Consider the following 23,138-nt stretch of genomic DNA (forward strand, 5'->3'; position numbering starts at 1 on the left):
CATCGTTGTCCTGCTAAGCTTGGAACGAAGAAGAGCTATCGGCACGCATGTGTCCTTTGCGATGCGCGCGCCAGTGGAAAGGACAAGCACGCGTGCCGTGAAGGGCACATGTGCGCCAATAGCTCTTTTTCGTTCCAAGCTTAGCAGGACAATGGCGGGGGCAGGGGCGGCAGGAAGGAACTCTGCCACCCCAAGAAGATTTTTAAAATCACCAGTGCTGGAGGGGGAAGAGCGGCGCGGGGGGGGTAAGTACTACCACCACCCCACCCCCGCTTAAAGTGACAGTCCCCCACCCATCCGAACCTCCGGACCGCTGGAATTCCAGACCGGTTCGGAGGGCTTTTCCATTGCGCCGAACCAAAACCATGCACACTACTAATGAGCTCCATAGAGTTTGCCCGGGCTCTGTGGATCCCAGAGCCCACCCCTCTACATGTGATGTACCCAACAGCTCACGGACCAGTACCCAACAGCTCACGGACCGGCAAGCGGACCGGCGGTTGAGAAACACTGGTCTGGGCAGTGCCAAGTTGATGGTTGAGTACACGCACACGGACGGACATATAAACAGAATGTTGGGTGATCTCATAAGCCTACTGGAAGGTAGGCTAAAAATGAAAAATCCTAAACTGGTGGCAGTAGGTGTTTAGCTTCAGGGCCAGCTGAGACCAAGACCTTACACCCCCAGTTATGGAGGCTGGATCCTAGACAGTAGCTGAATCAACCTTCTCCAAGAAAAGGCGCAGCTGATGTGTCAGCCAAAAATTGGCCGCAGCCACTCGCTGAACACCTACAAGCAAATCTGAGTACAGGAGCACTCCTAAATTCAAAACAAAACATCATCATCATCATCATCATCATCATCATCATCATCATTATTGGCCTTTTAAATCTATCCAAACATTCAGGTATATAGAGCAGTATGCACTTCTGTTGTTTTTGAGGGGGGGGGATCTGTTGAGCATGTCTCGAGTTATAAGCCCTTGAAGCCCCCGTTCTAAGAGAGTAATCAACTGAGGAGACACATCACAGCACACGTGAAACAGCCTGATTTATTCTTCTCAGTGGCAATCTTTTCCCTCGATAAAAATGAAGGAACCTGTGTTCATCCTTACCTGCGTGGATCATCTGAGCCAATGTAGCAAGCTGAGCGAGGCGTCTAATTTTCTGCTTAAAAACAGTCATCCAAGGCAGCTGGCAATAAGATACAATTAAATACACAAAGATCACTATAGAGAAAATAGTTATGGAGAGTGATGGAGGACTGGGAAATGGAGAATGTCACACATATACACACCCCGCACAAGCTTCAGGTGTTCTATTGACTGCTGTTGTAACCCTTCTAAGTCTTGTTCCTCGAAGGTTTTATAACAGTGTTTTTCATGATATAAGGTTCGTGAACCAGTGGTGGCTACCATTCACCCTCAGGCCCGTAGCCAGCCTAAAAGTCTTGGGATAATAGGGATGTTGTGCTAGCAATGGATAGGGCCAGTTGCTCTCCCCCTGCTAAATAAAGAGAATCACTGCTTTATAAAGGTGCCTTTGCTCCATTAGCAGGGACTCTCCCCGCAAGTCCGCAGCCATGGGGAGGCTCTCCAGAGCACAAGGAAAGCCGGACTGCTGCTCCTTCCGGGACCTGACGATCAGCTGTAGGTCGGGTGCAAGGGACTTCCGGAGGCCGATGCTGCTGCTGGGGCTGAACAGGGCTCCATTTCTCATACAGATCTTGCCCCCTCGTGCGGGTGAAAGCACAGCACTGCGTGAAAGTTATCATCGTGGGAAATGGCACTCACACTGAAGGCTTTTTGGCAAACGTGGCCCTCCCTTGAAATACAGGGAAGATAACAAGACATGCTGTTCTGGTAGCTCCAGGTCTTAACACTCACATCAATTTTGGAGGATGAATACCACTGAAGGAAGCCCAGGCGGGTGCGTGGCTGGGGGAGTCAGTCATGTGACTTACCTCTGGGGGGCACCCCAAGGCAGTGGGCCCCCAGACAACTGTCTCCCCTTGCCCTATTATAGTTATGCCCCTGTGCCTGAAGCAAAGGACAAAATTTATTTTATTTTATTTTATTTTATTTTATTTCTATACTGCCCTTCCAAAAATGGCTCAGGGCAGTTTACACAGAGAAATAACAAATAACAAACAAACAAATAAATAAATTGTATTTCTATTTTATTATTCTATCTATCCATCTATCATATTTCTTTACCACCTGACATATTCATCCCTAGCTGATGTACACAAGTTAAAATACAACAAATGTAAAAACAGGATAAAAATGATTCAAACAATTATGATTTTAAAAACCAATTAAAGTTAATTAAATTCTTAATCACATCAAATTAAAATGATATGACACACACCACCCCGCCCCGCAGCTGCACTTGGTGCTCAGCATTTTCAGTCCATGCTGCTGAGGCAGCAGCAATGACAAACGAAGCCATCAAGCCAAGCAGTGGTGGCAGGAACATTCCTAGCTTACGTTGGTGGAGAGGGGGAAGAAAAGATGCTCCCCAGTTGGGCAAGGAGGGGGAAATGAGCAACATCCCCTAGGGGGGCAAGGAAAGGCAGTGGCAGAGGATGGTGGGTGGTGCCACTTGCTGCCCGTTGAACACCTCCCTATACCTCTGCCTGAGATGAGTGCCTCACCTTGCCTCATGGGAGGGCTGCCTCTCTTGCGGCCCCAGAACTTTGGGGAATAGAAATTCTGGCAAGCAGGGAGGGAGGTTCAGACACCTTCTTCTCTGCCTGCTCCCCAGCTGTTCGCCCTGCTCACTGTTCTGAAGACTCTGGACAGGCTAACCTTAGCCACCTCTATCTTCAGGCTTCCCAGAACCCTTCCCCTTCAAGTGGGAAGGTAACAGGGGAGCAGGGCTATTCCATCTACCTTGCTGGGACCTACTATCTAGCCCCTTTGCCTCCTGTGGACATTCCAGCTCAGACGGAGTGTAGCCTGCTTGTTGGCTGCCAAGTTCCAGCTGGCTGGTTGCCAGCCTCCCAGCTTGCTGAAGATTGCTTAAGTTCTACCACCTGCCGCCTATCCTGGGAGCTGCTTGTGTGAGGAGTGGCTTCTGGGGCTTGCAGGCTTAAAAGCAAGGAGGCTCGCCATAGGCGTAGCTGTTGGCGTGGCCGTCAGGCCGCCTGTAGGCGGCCGCCAAAGCCGGCCGCCAAAGGGGGCCTGCCTTTGGGGCCGGGCCTTCGGGGGTGGGACTGAGGGCTGGGGGGTTGGGTTGGGCCAGGCCTCTTGCAGACATGTGCTCTGACATGGGCTGTCTTGGGGGGGATGGTGCTGGGGGTATGCCTAGCAGTTCAGGGGCAGCTATTACTGTAGTGGTGGGGAATAGAAGAATTGGCGCTGGCAGAGCAGCTGGCCGTTACAGGGGAAGGGAAGTCAGTAATTTAATAACTGTTTCCACTTCCAACTGTTCTGTCAACTCTTCGGCCTTGGGGAGCAGCTCCAACGACCCACAGAATCTGGCCTTGCTCCTTTGCAATGCCAGGTCAGTTCAGAATAAGACCGAAATTGTCCACGATCTGATCGTGGATGAGGGAGCTGACCTGGCATGTATAATGGAGACCGGGTTGGGGGAGGCGAGTGGTCCAGTGTGGGCTCAGCTTCTCCCACCAGGTTACTCTGTCGTGGAACAGGCCAGGGGAAGTGGGCGGGTGGTGGTGGAGTGGCTGTGGTCCATAAAAATACCATTTCCCTTACCAGGGCCCCTGTGAGACAGCTGACTTATATTGAGTGCATATTTTTGAGGCTGGGAACTAGGGATAGATTGGGGATTCTGTTGGTGTACTGTCCACCCTGCTGCCCAACTGACTCCCTAATTGAGCTGATGGAGCTGGTCGCGGAGTTGGTGTTGGAGTCTCCTAGACTTTTGGTGCTGGGGGACTTCAATATCCACTTTGGAGCTGGCTTGTCTGGTGCGGCTCAGGAGTTCATAGCAGCCATGACAACTATGGGCCTATCTCAACTAGTTTCTGAACCGACTCACGTTGCCAGCCATGCACTCGATTTGGTCTTTTGTTCGGATCAGGGGGGTGTTCCGTGGGTGGGGATTTCAGTGGTTTCCCCATTGTCATGGACAGACCACTACCTGGTTAAGGTTGGTCTCACAGCTGCAATCCACCCCTGCAGGGGTGGTGGACATATTAGGATGGTCCGTCTGAAAAGGCTGCTGGACCCAGTGGGATTTCAAAAGGCCTTGGAGGATTTTGATGTTGGTGCGGCCGGTGATTCTGTTGATGCCCCGGTGGGAACCTGGAACAGGGAACTCAACAGGGCAGTAGACACGATTGCTCCTAAGCGTCCCTTCCGACCTGCTGCAAAAAGGGCCCCTTGGTATACTGAGGAGCTGCGGGGGCTGAAGCGGTTGGGTAGGCGACTAGAGCGCAAGTGGAGGAGAACTCGGTTCGAATCTGACAGGATTCAGCATGTGACCCATTTGAAGGCTTATGCGGTGGCAGTGTGCGCAGCGAAAAAGAGATTCTGGTCTGCGCGCATTGCAGCTGCAGGTTCACGCTCAGCAGAGCTATCCCGGGTTGTGAGGAGTTTGGTTTCTCCTCCTTCTACTTCCAATCAGTCCCCGGGGTTGCTCTGCTGTGTTGCCTTTAATGGGTTCTTTGCAAATAAGATCTCCTGTATTTGGGCTGACTTGGACTCCACTATTTCTGCAAGGTCTATGGAGGAGGTGTCCAGCAATTCTTCTTGCAGTATTAGATTGGATCAGTTTCAATCTGTGACTCCTGAGGATGTGGACAAGCTGCTTGGTGCGGTCCGGCCTACCACCTGTTCTCTGGATCCTTGCCCGACTTGGCTGCTTCTATCTAGCAGGGAGATTGTTGGAGATGGCCTAATTAATATCATAAATGCATCGCTGAGGGAGGGTAGGGTTCCCCCCTGCCTGAAGGAGGCAATGGTTAGACCACTCTTAAAGAAGCCTTCCCTGGACCCCTTAGCGATGGACAGCTACAGGCCAATCTCCAATCTCCCTTGGTTGGGCAAGGTGATTGAGAGGGTGGTGGCTGACCAGCTCCAGGCAGTCTTGGAGGAAACTGATTATCTAGACCCATTTCAAACTGGCTTTAGAACGGGCTATGGAGTTGAGACAGCCTTGGTCAGCCTGATGGATGACCTTTACTGGGGAATCGACAGAGGGAGTGTGACTCTGCTGGTTCTTCTGGATCTCTCAGCAGCGTTCGATACCATTGACGATGGTATCCTTCTGGATCGCCTGGGGGAGTTGGGGATAGGGGGCACTGCTTTGCAGTGGTTCCGTTCCTATCTCTCGGGCAGATTCCAGATGGTGGAGCTTGGTGACAGTTGCTCCTCAAAACGGGAGCTGTTATATGGAGTCCCTCAGGGCTCCATTCTGTCACCAATGCTCTTTAACATCTACATGAAACCGCTGGGTGAGGTCATCAGGAGGTTTGGTGCTGGGTGTTATCAGTATGCTGATGACACCCAAATCTACTTCTCCTTTTCATCCCCAGGAAATGGCACTCATTCTCTAAATGCCTGCCTACAGGCAGTAATGGGCTGGATGAGGGAGAACAAATTGAAGCTGAATCCAAGCAAGACGGAGGTGCTCATTGTGGGGGTTCAGAATCTGAGGGGTGAGTTAGATCTTCCTGTGCTGGATGGGGTTACACTCCCCCAGAAGGAGCAGGTGCGTAGCTTGGAAGTACTCCTGGACCCAGGCCTCACCCTGGTGTCTCAGGTGGAGGCCATGGCCAGGAGTGCTTTCTATCAGCTCCAGCTGATTCGACAGCTGCGCCCATTCCTTGAAGAAGATGACCTCAAAACAGTGGTGCATCAGCTGGTAACCTCCCGGCTTGACTATTGCAATGTGCTCTACGTGGGGCTGCTTTTGTACGTAGTCCGGAAACTTCAGTTAGTTCAGAATGCGGCAGCCAGATTGGTCTCTGGGGCAACCCGGAGAGACCATATGATGCCTGTTTTAAAACAGTTACACTGGCTGCCAATATGTTTCCGGGCAAAATACAAAGTGCTGGTTATTACCTTTAAAGCCCTGAACGGCTTGGGTCCAAGATATCTTAGAGAGCGCCTTCTTTTACATGATCCCCACCGCACGTTAAGGTCATCTGGGGAGGTCCGTCTCCAGTTGTCACCGGTTCGTTTGATGACGACTCAGAGGCGGGCCTTTTCTGTAGCTGCTCCTGGATTGTGGAATGCACTCCCAGCGGAAATTCGTAATCTTGATTCTTTGCTGTCCTTCAGGAGAGCCTGGCCTTTCAGGGTTTTTAATCAGTTTTAATTGTTTTAATACCTGGTTTTCAGGTTTTAATTGTTTTGAAAGTTTAATTGTTTTTTAAGTTGTTTTAAATTGGTATTTATATTTGTATCTCTGTTTTAATTGTTTTTAATGTTTTCTGTTTTAATTGTAAACCGCCCTGAGCCATTTCGGAAGGGCAGTATATAAATCAAATAAATAAATAAATAATGAGACCTCAAGAAAGGGCTCTGAACCATTTAACAATCCATCTAGAATAGGTTGTGCAGAAGCACTGCCCATTTCTAAATACACAACAACCAAGTGGAGGAGAAGAAGGGAAGTATGAATGCAGCCAGAGTGACCTACTTTTTCTTTTTTTTGTTTAGGAATATAGGAAGCTGCCTTATAGTGAGTCAGACCATGGGTCCATCTAGCTCAGTATTGTCTACACTGGCTGTCAGTGATTTTCCAAGGTTGCAGGCAGGAATCTGGAGATGCCAGAGAGTGAAACGGAGGCCTTCTGAATTCAAGCATGCAGATGCTCTCCCACTGAGCTATGGGTCCATTCCCTAAGGGCATATCTTACAGCACTCACATGTTGCCACCTAACCAAATGCAAACCAAGGTGGACCCTGCTTAGCAAAGGGGACAATTCATGCTTGCAGTCATGGAGTGAGGCTGGTGGCAGCCCGTGTTCGCCTGCCGCAACCTTTGACCCCGCCCCATGTCTGATGTCAGACACTCCTGGCTAGCCACGCCCCCACATCTGACGTCAGACGTGGGGGCGTGGTCTCCCTCTCAGACAGGGGCATGCGGCCCCATTTGGAAGGTAGATTAGCCCATGCTGCGTTGGGCAGCGTGGGCTGGAGTGACTCTCCCTGCCTTTAAAGGCAGGGAGAGCCGTTCCGGCCATGCCGCCAACGCAGCGCGGGCCGATCTCCCTCCCAAAAGGCGCTGCATGGCTCCATTTGGGAGGGAGATTGGCCCCGCTGCATTGGCAGTGAGGCCAGGAGCGGCTCTCCCTGCCTTTAAAGACAGGGAGAGTCACTCCAGCCCGCGCTGCCCAACGCAGCACGGGTCAATTTTGTTCCCAAACTGACCGTTTGCCCAGTGGTGGCAAACTGCACCATTGCCACTGCATGCCACTGCATGCTTTCTACCAGACTGACACCTTAACTGGCACAGTGCGGAAATGCTTGACTAACAAGCAGAAGGTTGCCAGTTCGAATACCTGCTGATACTATATAGGGCAGCAGCGATATAGGAAGATGTTGAAAGGCGTCATCTCATACTGCGCGGGAGGAGGCAATGGTAAACCCCTCCTGTATTCTTCCAAAAGAAAACCACAGGGCTCTGTGAGCACCAGGAGTCAAAATCAGCTTGGCGGCACACTTTACTTTTACCTCAAGACCAGTTCTGCTCCCCCAGTCTTCTTCAGAGACTGAACTAAACTAAGGATTGAGCAGGATGGCCCCCTGGTATAGCGCCCAGCACTGTGATCCTGTGATCTAAGTGGGAGCTACTGCTGAGGATTTAGAACAAAAAGAGCTAAAGGACACTCTTTTCATATTGAAATTGCAGTTGCAAAGGCTGAACCATAAAGGACAGCAGCTGTGTCAATAATCTGGGAAGGCAAAATGATTGTTTACTGTCATGCCAGTGGTTAGCAAATGTTGAAAGGGCTTGTTTGAAGCCAACTTCAGCTCTATGATTATATATATATATATATATATATATATATATATATATATATATATATACACACACACACACACACACACACCACACACACACACACACACCCTTTTGATTGGAGTGTTTATCAGTATATGTTTCATAAAACAACTTAGTACACCTGTGAAACTAAAAATTGGAGGGCATGGGTTCTCAAACTTGGGTCCCCTCCTGCTGGTGTTAGATTTCAACTCCTATAATCTCCAGCCACAATGAGGATTGTGGCATCACTTACTTGAAGTGGTGTTAAAAAAAGGCCAATACTAATGATAATCAAATAATGAGGCCAAGGGCTACCTTGGGACCAAATTTCCCAGTAAGACAGTTCACAGAATCATAAATTAGGTAGGAGATGAGTCCCACCGAGTTTCAGAAGCTGGGCATACTTCCATTTTGTGACCATGTGTTAAATAAAAACAACCTTGATCTTCTTCAGGGGATTCACACCCTTCCCAGAGTCCATCCCCAGCTTTTGAACAAGGTTGGCAGAAAAACCATCCTGATTGTTGATCAAGCTCCCCGCTTCCTACTTTTTAAATCTAACATGATTGCAAAACAGGAGCATGCCCCGATCCTGATAATAGGTAGGTCTCAACTCCTCCTCATTTATGGCCCTGTGAACTGCCCTATTATGTTAAAAATGGAGAAATACAGTAGCAGCCATGGGGTGGGGCGGGGCGGGGCGGGGGAGGGAGTCTGGACTGGGACCACAGCATGGGAGAAGGGGCTTTATTTTATTGTTTTCTATATTAATTAATTAATTAAAAATAACACTATTATAGTCATGATCATTATAGTTAACCCCATTATAGTTCTGATCTGGATCAGAGCCTCCATGGTTATTGCCCTTGGGAGAGAAATAGCCGCTTTTGGGGAAGCAATCCAGGAGGGAAAGGAATAAAGCTCCTTGAGTCCCACACATAAAATCATAAGAACATAAGAAGAGCCTTGTTGGATCAGGCCCCAAGGCCTATCTAGTCCAGCACTCTGCTTCCCACAGTGACCCGCCAGATGCTTCTGGGAAGCTTACAAGCAAGAGAAGAAGCCATGTCCCCTCTCTTGCTCTTGCAACTGGTATTCAGAGGCATCCTGCCTCTGAATTGGGAGATAGCTTATAGCCATCATGTCAAGACTAGTAGCCCTGTTGATACACCTGTAGACCTCAAAGCTCACCTGTAGAAGTCAACTAGTAAGCCAAATTAAGACCTTATCCACTAACCCATCCTAGCCACTGGCTCTAGACACCCCAAAACCTACCCCGCCAAAATCGATAGGCACCACCACACCACCTACAGAATCAGAGATCAGCAGGACCTTCCTAGAAAGGATCTGTCAAGGAAAGAACATGGGGTGGGATACACTAAGCTCAGAATACAGCCCAACCAGAACACACAAGTGCTTGAAATGAATAAAGGGTTTATTCAGGATGCCTGACACCAGAAATAAGCAGTTGGTTAATAAATAAATGCATAGCCCTTTCTAACTAATAAACCATACTATAACCAGCACCATTCTTTTATCAGCCTCACCAGCCTCTGTCAACCTTTATCCTTCAAGTATCACTCTCAACTGTCACTAACCGTCACTCTCAACTGTCACTAACCGTCACTCTCAACTGTCGCTAACCGTGATCCTTTCATTCGCTTTCTTTTTCTTGCCAACACCACTTTAGAAACAAACAGCTATTTCTGTGCCATCAACACATCTCAGATGACTCTGCTCAGCACAGTCTATCATTATCCAAACTACCAATGGTAACAATCTGACTGCTCGCGCATGTGCTAGCTTGTAGAACTGTTGGTCAGGGTGTTGTGATGCCTATGTCACTATTGGTCACAGCTTGCTGGGGGAGACATTTCTTTGCCCTCCTCCAGGTTGTCCCCCTCTATTGAGAAGCAATGGCAATTCTGGATAGAAAACTTGAGATTTTTTGCAGGAAAAAAATCTAAGAGAAATAATGTTAGAGTATTTTTACTGTCATTGCCATGAAATGAGTTGCGGGATGAAAGGGCACTTAAAAGCATTTTTTACACCTGCCTGATCCTAAAAACTCTGCCCCCGTACAAATAGCCTACAGATCAGACTACAGGGAGAGATGCAAAGATTCAGCTTTGGCCATTAGTGTGGTGATCTGGAAGCGTGAGTCACTTGTACTTCCTGTTCCTCCACCACCAATTTGTCTAATAACCAAAGCTATTCATAGCTGCTGGGCCACCTGTGATAATCCTGCTAGCCTAGCTCAAAACAAGAAAAACTTCATGAGATAAGATATTTTCCCACTGATTAAATATTCCCATTCCATGCTTTTCTTTGAAATCTCTGCGGCTTCACAGAAATCCAGGCACTTTTGCAGAGCTGAGTAGCAGAGATAAAGTTGGGGGAAGTGGTATAGCCAAGATAGCTCTTGATTAGCTACTCCTTGGTATGATGCACCCTCAGCATTCGAACCTGGTAATCATAAGAGGTTGTTATAATAGTGGCAGAACCCTGGGCTGGTTCAAATGAACCCTGGGCCTGATCCAGCAGGGCTGTTCTTATGTTCTTTCTGATCAGTTCCACACCGCTGGGGAAAAGGGACGTGAGCACATGAGTTCAAACATCCCCTCCCCTCCCCTGTTGCACTGGGGCACCATTGCCTAATTGCATGGGGGAAGGTCATCTGAACTGCCCCTCTGTGTATGATTTAAATACTACTTTAAGAATTACTTCATGTAATTGCACTTATTTATACTAATGTTACTTATTTACTTATTTATACTAATGTTACTTATTTACTTTATTTAGGTAATTAAGTACACAAACATATTTTTGTAATGGGTTATCAAGTTCTTAGTGCCTTGGAGGTTCTTTTAAAGGAACCCAAAGGGCAGGGGAGCTGGCCTCATGGTAGCGAGCATGAACTGTCCCGATTGCTACGCAGAATCTGCTTTGATTTGCATTCAGATGGGAGATGTGGTGTTTTTGGTTAATCCATTCCTTGATCCAAGCCAGCTTTTGAATGGGGCTTCTATTCCAGTCCTGGAGTCGAGGCAGGGCTAACAAACAGCCAGCAGCATTAGCACTGAAAAGCAGTCTGCACTTTGCCTCTCTGTACATCTATATGTATAATTCTCTAAGATGTACCCATCGCTAATCACATGTGTGGCAGCTCTCATGAGAATTCATGAGTGAGCTGCCGGGAGGGGGAGAGGAAAGCAGCAGAAGATAAAGAAAATGGCGGCGGCAGGGGAAAGAAAGCAGCGGTGGGGGGAGAAAATGGCAGTTGGCGTGGAAGAAAACAGTGGCGGCTGGGGCGGGGGGAAAACCAGTGGTGGCAGCACGGGGGAAAGAAAGCGGTGGCAGCCAAGGAGCTGAGAACAGGGGGAGAGCTGAGAGGGAGGGGGAAGGAGGGGGAGAACTAGAGGCGCAGATGGTCAGTGCCTGGGCCAGTTACTAATATGTATTTCATTAAACGATTAATATTCCTGATTCTACTCCACTGCCTTGTCCTTGCATACCACCACTCTTTCCCTTGGATTCTACAGGAGAATACATGTGAGCGCTGTAAGAGGAGGGGATGAGGCCATGCAGAAGTTCCCAGGTTCATTCCCAGCATCCCCAGATAAGGCTCGGAGAGACTCCTGCCTGAAACCCTGGAGAACCCCTACTAGTCAGTGTACATTACTGAACGAGATTGGACTTGGTATAAGGCAGTTCCTATGTCCCTAGCCAATGTTCTCAATTGCTGAAGGCAGTGAAGGGAGGGAGGGAAGGTGAGTAAGAAGCTCCACATCTGGCTGAGCCAGTTTGACATTGAGGAATGTCATATACTTGTTGTACTTACAAAGTATTTGGAAATTGCAGCTAGGGCAAAATCTGATAGGCAGGTGGATATCCGGGGTCACCCAGGTGGATTATTTCACCCCAAGCCCAGTGTAAAAGAACTGCATGTGCTGTTGTTTCTGGGTCCAGTTCAAGTTCTCTTGGTTTTGACCTTTAAAGCCCTAGAACACTAGGAGAGCCTTGATGGATCAGGCCCAAGGCCTATCTAGCCAAGCATCTGGTTTCTCACAGTGGCTCGCCGGATGCCTCTGGGAAGCCCACCAGCAGCCAATGGAGGCATGCCCCCCTCCTGCTGTTGCTTCCCTGGAAGTGGTATTCTAAACAACTTGGGTCCTAGATATTTCTGTTAAAATGGCTACTTATTACTTCTTCTTCCTGTTTTCCAGGATGAGGCCCTCTGAATAAACTGACTAAGATTATTTACAACATCCACCATTCATCCTTAGACCCATTTGTCTGTTTGCCCTTCGTAAGGAGAGAACCAGCTGCTTTGTCAGACAGCCTTGGCCCCTCGCTTGGGCTGACATCCAGAGCAGTGGAACACCAGGTGCTTTCCCAGACAGCAGGCTTGACTGAGAGGCTAGGCTGTGAGTTCAAAATTGCCCCAAAAAGCCGATACAAAAAGTGGATTTTTTTTTAACCCCGGATATAAATTGGGCTACAGTCTAACGTAAGAACATAACAGCCCTGCTGGATCAGGCACAAGGCCCATCTAGTCCAGCATCCTGTCTCGCACAGTGGCCCACCAGATGCCTCTGGGGAGCCCACAGGCAAGAGGTATGTGCATGCCCTCTCTCCTGCGGTTGCTCCCTTGCAACTGGTATGGAGAGGCATCGTACCACAGAGGCTGGAGGTGGCCCCACAGCTACCAGACTAGTAGCCATTGATAGACCTGTCTGACATGAATCTGTCTAAGCCCCCTTTTAAAGCCATCCAAGCTGGTGGCCATTACCACATCCCGTGGCAGATAATTCCATAGATTAATTGTGTGCTGTGTGAAAAAGTACTTCTTCTTGTTGGTCCTAAATTTCCTGACCTTCAGTTTCATGCAATGAACACACAATGAAAACCCCAAATTGTGTGTGAAGTGCTCCCCGATAGTTCGGGGTAAATTTGGCCGGTTTGTGAACACATGCCCTCCGTTTTGGAGGAGATGTGAACTAAAAGGTGGATGTGAAAAACTTCCAGAGGCATTGCTAGGTACTTCAAAGATCCGTGGTATGGGCCTACAACACCACAACCACTACTACTACTACGGATATTTATATACTGCTCTTCAAGCAAAGTTCTCAAAGCGGTTTACATAGAAAAATACATAAATAAGATGGTTCAGCCTCGCTTTGAATAATTAAACTCAATCATACCACCCCCCACCAAGAATAATCACATAGGTTACATAGGTTTTTAAAAGTCTCTCACATTACAAAACAGCATGTAAAAAGGTGAAGGCAGCACGTAAAAAAGGTGAAGGCAGCACGTAAAAAGGTGAAGGTAAAAAGGTGAGGCCTGGAGCTCTCTCCCATGCTCTGTGCAGGTGCCTTCACTCAGGGGTGTAGCTATAATTGAGCCCCCCCCCCCCAGCTCCTGAAGGTCCCCCAGCTCCACCCCTCCCTATTTTCTTAATTGTCTCCCTCACTCTGAGGGGCTGCCAGGGAGAGGAGTGAACATGGGCCTCCTTTCCTCTAGTTATGCCCCTGCCTTCACTGCTGCATTTCCTTTCTGGAAGAGGTCATGGAGGAGGGAAGTGGCTGATGAGTTTCATGGCTCTGAGCAGTTCATTGGGGGCCATGCCCCATTGGTCACCCACCCCTAATGACACCCCTGGCAAGCCTGTCGTTGCTCTGGATTCCAGCCACTGAGAGAACATCCCTCAGTAATGAAGGACAAGGTTCCCCGTGATGCAAAGCTGCAGGTGAGTCCTGTGCATTCTCCGGTGCCCTCTTAGTTTACAAGAGGCCATGGGGAAACCTAGCAGGACTGGACAGTGTCTCCTCATAAACCTAAAACAGAATTCTCTGAATCATGATAGGGTTTGTTGGCAGACATGTCCATGTGGAAAGGATTCTCCAAGGGTAAAAAGTTTGAAACTCACTGATTTAATGAGCAGCAGATTGTGGAGCATTGCAAGAAGTCTCAACAGGTTTGAAAAATGCCACTCACTTTTAGATCACAAGAGTCTCCAATGTATTTGCAGAGACAGCTTATAGACCACCGCCGGGAAATTGCAGCAGGCGCCCTGTACCCTGCACAGAAGCATCTCTGTACTAAAGATTTCCACTGAGTCTGATTGAAAGGTCAGCACCACTTGAGGTCCAGCCATCCTATAGCTATTATTGGCTTCCCCCACTTTCCTTTGTGATCCGTTCATTCTCTCTTTTCTTTTTCTTGCAAACACCCCTTTAGAAACAAACAGCTATTTATGTGCCATCAACACATCTCAGATGACTTTGCTCAGCACAGTGTATAATTATCCAAACTGTGAAAAAGAAGGAAAAACTGATACCGAAACCCCTATGAAAATGCCCACGACAAAATGCAAGGTGATATTTTTAAGCGTCATTTGGAAAAGCAGATATTTCAAAGTGGATGGTTTAACGGTTTAGGCAAGAGAGATCTAGGAAGAAGTCAGATTGAAAGATGGGATTCATGAGCTCGCAAATCTATTGCTTAGAGCTCAGACAACTGGAAGAACTTTATTGATCTGCTGACTCCTTATGGGCATAAATCAATAGGGTGTTTGATTTATGTTAAAACTGTCCTTGTTTCCTAGGAGCTGTCATTTTCTGGTCCCTGTCCCTGGGAAATCAGGGCCAAATTGCATGTGATGCAGAAGATCTGTGATTGGATCTCGCAACATCTTTTACTTCCTCTAAAAGCAGCCAGAAAAGCCCAGTTTGGAACAGGACCATAGGAAAAGGGGGGGGGGGAGAGAATTGTTCTTGTTGACCCTCAGTTGTCTCCTTTGCTAACCTGGGTCTGCTGTGGTTTGCATTTGGATGGGTGACTACATGTGAGTGCTATAAGACATTTCCCTCAGGGGATGGAGCTGTAGCTCAGTGGTAGAGCATCATCTTGCATGCAGAAGACCCCAAATGCAATCCCTGGCATCTCCAGGTAGAGCTGGGAAAGACTCCTACCTGAAACCTTGGAGACTAGTTGCTGCCATTCTGTGTATACAGCACTTAAATAGATGGACCAATGGTCTTACACATTTGGTGTAAGGCAGTTTCCTCTGTTCCTCTGCTTTATACTGAGTTGGACCATTGGTCCATCTAGTTCAGTATTGTCTACAGGTAGCATCTCTCAAGGGTTATGCACGGGAGTCCTTCCCAGGAGACCTGGCGATCCTAGGGATTGAACCTGGGATCTTTGAATGCACAACAGACACTCTACCACTGACCAGGTGGGTTAATCATTTCCTTCCTTCATATCCCCCAACAATAGAAGTAACTATTGGTTTTTTCTCCCTTCTGCTGGTAAAAACAGCTTGGCGGGGCCAGTCTAACATGAATTCATGTTATGGGGGAAGGATTACACCCCTCTTAGTGTCCCAGTCCCTGACCCAGTTTTTCAAAGTTAGACAAGGAGGGCACATAGGCAGGCAAGGCAACAGATGTTTTCTAGGAAGTAGTACCTACACAGACTGGCAGTGGCTCTGCAAGGTCCCAGCCCTATCTGGAGATGTTGGGCATTCAATCTGGAACCTCCTGCATGCCCACTCCGCTAATGCCTCCTCCCCATGTTGCTTTTAAAGGCATAAAAACACGGGTCCTTCAAATTGGTTGGAAACCCTGTCCACCATTTCTGGTAATCAAAGGTAATCAAATCATATTTCTGAATATGGAGGTTTCATTTAGTGATCGTTGCATGTGTTTGGTGGGACTGGGGAAAAGAAGATAACGGATACTGCTTTCTATACTAGGGCCTGTTCTAGACAGTGATATATTCCAACTTCAGTGCAAATTTTGACAACAAATAAAATGAGAAGTCCACTCTGTGTACAAGATTGTGGTGTAATATTCTTAGCATCAGAACTGATTCTGTCGATCTGTGAATAAGCTGCGCTTTTTCAAGTTAGAATAACAGGAGCTTGAAAATAAACAGCTTATTCACAGATTGCCAGCAGATGGCGCTATGAATATTATGCAATGTCATATGTGGTGTGGATTTCTTATTTTATTTATCATTGTAATTTGCTCTGAAATTGGACCATATCACTTGCAGAAAATCCCAGATTCAATCCCTAGCATCTCCAGGTAGGACTGAAAAATACCCAGCTGAAGCCCTGGAGAGCTGCTGCCAGTCAGTGTAGACCATACTGAGCTTGATGGGCAAATGGTTTGACTCAGCAGAAGGCAGCTTCCTATCCTATGTAACCAGTGGAGCCTCTCTGCCTCAGCCTCTAAGTCTGTATTATCCAGGGTTTCAGACACAGACTTTTCCCAGTCCTACCTACCACGGGTTTATTGAGAGGCTTTACCACCAGTTCAAATCTGTCCAAAAAAACCCAATGCAAAAAGTGGATTTTTTTTTTAACCTGGACATAAATCAGGCTAGGCTCTAATGCGCAGCAAAAAAAACCCCGAATCGGATGTGAAGTGCTCCCCAATATCTCACACAGACTTCGGCCAGTGTGTGAACGCACACCCTCCATTCCAAGCTAAAAGCCCTGCCTGGAAATGCTCCTTGAGATGTAAAGGATCAAACCAAGAATCTTCTGCATACAAAGCAAAATGCACATTGAACTATAGCTCCTTCCTTTCTGAAACCACTGAACAGCAGCCCCTACATTTCTGCTGTATTTTTCAACATGAACTGTATTTTTCTTCATAAGCAGATATTACAAGAATACAAGTCTGCAGAACTTTCTTCTTTACCTGTAGTTGCCAGAGATTGAACTTGGAACCTTCCACCAAAGGTGGCCCCTCACTAAAGGCAAGTGGGGTCCTTTTTTCTCATAAGCAAGCTTACCATATAGAAATGCCCTGTAACATTTCTATATGGAGGAGGAGAGCTGGTCTTGTGGTAACAAGCATGACTTGTCCCCTTAGCTAAGCAGGGTACACCCTAGTTGCATATGAATGGGAGACTTGATGTGTGAGCACTCTAAGATATTCCCCTCAGAGGGGTGGAGCCATTCTGGGAAGAGCAGAAGGTTCCAAGTTCCCTCCCTGGCAGCATCTCCAAGATAGGGCAGAGAGAGATTCCTGCCTGCAACCTTGGAGAAGCCACTGCCAGTCTGTGTAGACAATGCTGAGCTAGATAGGCCAATGGTCTGACTCAGTATATGGCAGCTTCCTATGTTCCTATGCTTCCTAACATGAGGAAATGGGAAACATAAGACATGGCATAGCCTTATATTTATATTTCCAAAAGAGCTGGAAATGTTATGTTCCTTATGAACCCATAACCGGAGGTACTTTCGGGTGAGAGAGAGGTACTGGCAGACTTCGGGTAATCTGCAGATATGTCAATTTCACAAGAATCTGAAGGCAAAAAAACCCCAAGGGAACAAAACGCCCACCCGATTGTCCCAATTTCGCTTAATGGAGCAGAATGTTCATGAACTCAGTGGGAAGTTAACAGACAACCAGGTGGGCAGAACCAATGGAACTCAGCGGTGAGCTGTAGGGAAGGAAGACTTGAACAAAAAGTAATTTCTCAGCTTGAAGAATAGTCTCTCAAACCAGTCACAACCCCTTCTGCTTCTGAGGGGGAAAGATGGCTAAAACTTTCACCATGCTCATGCACAAGCTCAGGTAACACAAGCACACCAGGGATATACTGCAACATTTTGTTGTTAGTCCATTCTTGTCCTAATAGAAAAGGAAGCAACAAGGTCTAACACCCCATCTATCAGAGTAACTAGTGAAACTGAATGGAACAGGAGGCAACTTCTCCGGGACAATTTCTCCATTGTATTCGTCATATCAATTAAAATGTTGTGAACTACACCATTCCTGCCTTCATAACAATGAATGCAGAATTGGAAAGGGTCTTATTTGAGAAAAGTGGTATGTGAACATAAATATCAATAACGTTAGGGTCTTTTCTCACACATCACAAATCACATATAAATCACAAATAATGCCAAACTTTACAGGCAGGCAGAGCCAATCCTGACTCTCGGATGAGTACATTTGTGTAATAAGACACGTGGTTACAAGCTGGGCATGGGGCTATAGCTCAACAGTAAAGCATGTGCTTAGCTTGCCCAAGGTCCAAGATTCAGTCCCTGGCATCTCCAGGTAGGGCTGGGGGAAACACCTGCCTGTAACCTCGGAGAGCCACTACCAGTCAGTGAGAATATGGTCTGGTTCACACAATCATTCAAGTCTAGGTTTAATGTGGGTTACTAACATTATCCTGATTGTGTGAACCCATGCCAATGTATTTGATGACCCAAGAGGAATCTGAGATTCTTGCCTTGGAGTGGGTTCACACAATCATGCTAGTGTCAGTAACCCACATTAAACCAAAATCCAAATGATTGTCAGGCCAATATATTGAGTCAGATGGACCAATGGACTAACAGTCAAAAGGCAGCTTTCTATGTTCCTAAATTTGTCTTTTCATACCTTATTTTTTCCTCACAGGTCTACACCTAAAACATCTTAGCTGTGCACTTTCAAAACAAGATAACATGTAAATCATTCCTGATTCTGACAGCACTGATTTGAATGAGAAGCATTTGAAATATTTCAGTGTTCTTCCCGCCACCCCCGACTTCCGCAGCTGAATTACAAAAAAGTAATCAATTTGTTATTTTATTCCAGCACCTTTATGTTAACCATTTTGCACTGGAACTGGAAACCTACACATTAGTAAGCGTTAGAAAGCATTATACATTCATATTAATTTGCCAGCTACCTCTTATTCAACCCTGCACTGTTTTGCAAGAATTGCAGGTAATAATACTGCCATTGTGAACCTTATTCCTACACTACCTTTAATGACTCTCCCTAATTTGCAAAGTGGCAACGTTCCATGTCACATTATCTAGTCATTACAAGGACTGCTCTGTAGTTTATTAATTTTAAACGTTTCTCAAATGCCAGGCATACACACTGCTGCTCCTTAGTTTGGATTTGAAAAAGTGGAGGTGGGAAAGGTGTGTCAGTGAAGCAAAATGCTAAAACATTTGGATTCTGTGCTGACGGCGATGCTAAATTCTTTTCATGTCCTTTCTTGGGCCATAGAGGGAAAAACTCTAATGTGGAAGGAAGGAAGGAAATAAGTAGTGGCTGAAGAAAATCACAGATCTGGAAATCCCTGATCCTCTTTTGACCTCTGCTCTGAAACTTGATGGCCTCTGGACCAAATGAGATGTGGGATTAATCACACTATTGGCCCGTGTGTGTTCAAAGTGTGTAAAAAATTGCAGTTTTAAAACTAAATTGCAGCAATGCACACACATGTGTGTCTGTGTGTGTGCACTTTCTTTTTTCTTTTTGGAGTACAGCTCAGGGGTAAAGGGTTCATAAGAACATAAAACTAGATACTGTTAAATCTAATCATAAAATTAGATGCTTTTAATTAGATACTGTTTTAATAGTTTGATTATTTTTAATAGTTTTAATGTTGTTTTACATTTTAAATTATTGTAATGCTTTTACCTTTTTACTTGTTTTTTTAGTTTTGTTGTAAACCGCCCAGAGACTTGTGTATTGGGCGGTATACAAATATGTTATATTAAAAAAAATAGAAAAATAAATAAATAAAATAGCCCTCCTGGGCCAGGTCCAAGGTCTATCTAGTCCAGCATCCTGTTTCCCATGGTGACCCACCAGATGCCCCTGGGAAGCCCACAGACCTACCAGTTGCAGGGGAGCAACAGCAGGAGAGAGGGCATGCTTTCATGAAGAGTTGAAGGCTTGCTCTATCTTCTGCTGTTGCTCCCCTGCAACTGGTATTCAGCAGCATCCTGCCTCTGCATCTGGAGGTAGCCCATCACCATCAAGATTAGTATCTATATATATAACTAGCTGAACTGGGTGCAGAGCATCTGCACCTCTAGTTCACTGCCGCCGCTGCCCCCCGTCACCGTTGTCTTCTGCCTCCACTTCCCCCCCGCCTGCCCACCCGCCCACCAGCCAGCCAGCCAGAAAGTCTCCGCCACCGTCCCCCCATGCTTCCCTCACCTGCCTGCCTGCCTGCCTGCCTGCCTGCTTGCCAGCCAACCAACCACTTCTTCCCCTACCTGCCAGCTGCCACTGCTGCCATTGTCTTCTCAGCACCCTCTTCCCCCGGCAGCCAGCCAGCCAGCCAGCGGCCATTCGCCACCGCCGTTAGCCACCATTTTGTTTTCCTGCCAGCTGGCTGACTGCCGCCACCATTTTCTTCCCACCCGCCCATCCCCATCACTATCTGACAGCTGCTCCAACTTTTGCGAGAGCTGCCATGCATGGGATTAGCAATGGGTATGCCTAAGAGTTATATATATATTAAGATTCTCTTAGACGTACCCATCATTAATCCCATGTGTGGCAGCTCTCGTATGTGATGCTCAATCCGAACAGAGTCAGAAGACAGGGGCTATGTTCGCATGTAACACAAAACCAGAGATCCCTTCACCTCCAGTTTCGCAAAATGCACATCCGAATGTGACCAATCACAGTTAAAGCAAAACCCACGGTTTCCTTCTACAAACAGAGAATTGTATCTTTAGTTTGCATAAGATTCCATCCCCTCCACCTCCAGTATTGTGGTGCCAGCGTTATGTCCGAACTCTGGCACCGCAGTTAGCCTTTTCCCCAAGGAGGAAGCTCCAGCTGCTATTGGAGGAGGAAGCTCCAGCTGCTATTGGCTGTGCGGGCTGTCCTTCATGAAAGAAGGAAGCCCACACAGCCCCGCCAAAGAGGACACTCTCCAGTATGTCCCAATGCAGATGGAGGAGAGTGGAAAGGGGGGTGCAGGACCATGGGTCCCTTGGACCCACAGTTCCACATTACATCCAAAGGTGGCCATTGACATAGCCATTGCAGTGTGCCCACAAGCAGTCGTGCTGCTGTCACTGGTGGCGGCACAAACTGTATCCATGTGGTTTCTTCTCCCATTAGCCACAATGGAGAAACCACGGGGATGCAGCTTACACAGCAGCTGGTCAGGTCAGCAGTGCTGATGGTTCTGTGAACATAGCAGTGGCAGCACCGCTGCCTTCTGGCCCCGTTAGCATTATGCATCATATCAGCAAATATCAACATTTGATTGAAAAATGTTTAATAAGGCATTGTGATCCTGAGGTTGCCATAACAGCAGTTCAATTTTTAAAAATCAGCAGATGAAGCTTATTACAGCATGACAGATAGGCATTATCACCTGCGGATCAAGCTGTTGTTAAAGGAAAAGGAGGTGGGGCCACGAAACCCTAAGTGAATAGGCAGAGACAGGGTGGCAACAAACGTCTGTGCTGGATCAATGGTATTGAACATCTCTAAGAACTGTTTTGATGAAGGAGTGGGGAATACTTTCATCGGAATGGAAGACAGGGACTGGTTTCAAAAAACTACAGAGGCTAAAATGAAAAAGAAGGGGGTGAGTCACTATCACACAGGCATAGGGCTGAACTAGGAGTAATAAATGGGAAATGGAGTGATCTGGTACCTCAGCTGAGAGAGAAGGAGATTTTTATTGACTGGGTTGAGAGCAGAATGAGTTACCTAGAGCAGGGTTTCTCAACGTGTGGGCCCCCAGAAGTTATTGGGCTTCAACTCCCATAATCCCCAGCCCCAGTGGCCTTTGGTTGGGAATTATGGGAGTTGAAGACCAATTACATCTGGGGACCCACACGTTGAGAATCCCTGACCTAGAGATTATTTAGAAAAGGGTACATGGCCAAAAATATTTTAGAGCAGTGATCTTCACTATTTTTCAAGCTGGAGCCACTTTGGCAAAAAAAGAAGAAAAAAAGAAACCTTCATAAGAACATAAGAACAGCCCTGCTGATTCAGGCCCAGGCCTATCTAGTCCAGCATCTTGTTTCACACAGTGGCCCACCAGTGAACAGAGAATGCCCCTGAGAGAAGCACAGGCTGGAGGAGGCCTATAACCACCAGACTAGTAGCCACTGATAGACCTGTTTTCCATGGATTTGTCCAAGGCCCTTTTAAAGCCACCCAACCCAAGCTGGTGGCCATCACCACATCCCATGGCAGAGAATTCCATAGATTAATTATGCTCTTTGTGAAAAAGTACTTCCTTTTGTTGGCCCAACATTTCTCGGCCTTCAGTTTCATAGGATGACCCCTAGTTCTATTGTTATGAGAGAGGGAGAAAAATCTACCTCTGTCCACTCTCTCTACTTTGTGCATAATTTTATACACTTCTGCCATGTCACCCTTTAGTCGCCTCTTGTCCAAACTAAAAAGCCCCAGGTGTTGTAGTCTTGCCTCATAAGGAAGGTGCTCTAGGGCCCTGATCATCTTGGTTGCCCTCTTCTGCCCCTTTTCCAGTTCTACAATGTCCTTTAGATGTGGTGATCAGAATTGTACGCAGTACTCCAAGTGTGGTCGCACCATAGTTTTGTATAAGGGCATTAGAATATTAGCAGTTTTATTTTCAATCCCCTTCCTAATGATCCCTAGCATGGAATTGGCCTTTTTCACAGCTGCCGCACATTGAGTCGACACTTTCAACGAGCTGTCCACCATGACCCCAAGATCCCTCTCCTGGTCAGTCACTGATAGCTCAGGCCCCATCTGTGTATAGGTGAAGCTGGGTTTCCGACTCCCAAACCCAATATGCATCACTTTATACTTGCTTACATTGAACCGCATTTGCCTCTTTGTCACCCACTCGTCCAGTTTGAAGAGATCCTTTTGGAGCTCCTCACAATCTGTTTGGGATTTCACTGCCCTTCAGTGTGGGAGTCACTCCACACAGTACTGCCCTTTCCTCAGTGCTGGGAGGGCCCTTTAAGATAAACTGCGTCCTCTCTTAAGAACTCTATGGGGAAAGTTCTGGCAAGGACTACACCTACTAGCACTCTGTCTACACCTTCCATGATGGTGCTGTTGGAAGTGAAGGACTCTGTGCTGCCTTATGTCTCAATGACAGAGGGGGACAGATTAGTGAGTCAGAGGGCTAGAGGGGTCAAGACATTGGTCATCTCTTCTCTACTGCTCTGATACTATCCCTTTGATATGTAGATTGCTACTCTCAGGGACTTCCTGCCTGCCTGCCTCTTCCTCTTCCCTTCTCTTCTCCTTTGCAACACACACGCTCCTCTCTCCCTGCACCATGTGTGCAGAGATGCAGAAACCATCCCTCCGCATACATCATATCTCTCCACTTTCCCATCTAATAATAATAATAATAATAATAATAATAATAATAAT

The 23,138-nt window shown here is 47.1% G+C and overlaps 1 protein-coding gene and 1 long non-coding RNA gene across 4 annotated transcripts in view; one reads left to right on the forward strand and one right to left on the reverse strand.

The window, feature by feature from the left end:
* The window catches only part of EXOC3L4 (exocyst complex component 3 like 4), a 198,414-nt gene extending 197,220 nt beyond the window's left edge, over positions 1-1,194 (reverse strand). For both annotated transcript variants that reach the window (XM_053284297.1, XM_053284296.1), the window contains exon 1: positions 1,116-1,194. The gene's annotated coding sequence lies outside the window, so the exon portion shown is untranslated. The remainder of the gene's footprint in view (positions 1-1,115) is intronic.
* An 8,395-nt stretch (positions 1,195-9,589) lies between these two features.
* LOC128339836 (uncharacterized) lies at positions 9,590-19,552 on the forward strand. Of its 2 annotated transcripts, XR_008313249.1 has the most exons (5): positions 9,590-9,734; positions 11,505-11,732; positions 13,997-14,096; positions 14,206-14,342; positions 18,399-19,552. It is a non-coding gene; the product is annotated as an uncharacterized LOC128339836 (long non-coding RNA). The 2 variants fall into 2 exon arrangements; XR_008313248.1 differs by lacking the exon at positions 11,505-11,732.
* Positions 19,553-23,138: the final 3,586 nt, after the last annotated feature.

Source organism: Hemicordylus capensis, chromosome 1, assembly GCF_027244095.1.
Source record: "Hemicordylus capensis ecotype Gifberg chromosome 1, rHemCap1.1.pri, whole genome shotgun sequence".
NCBI classification, from domain to species: Eukaryota; Metazoa; Chordata; class Lepidosauria; order Squamata; family Cordylidae; genus Hemicordylus; species Hemicordylus capensis.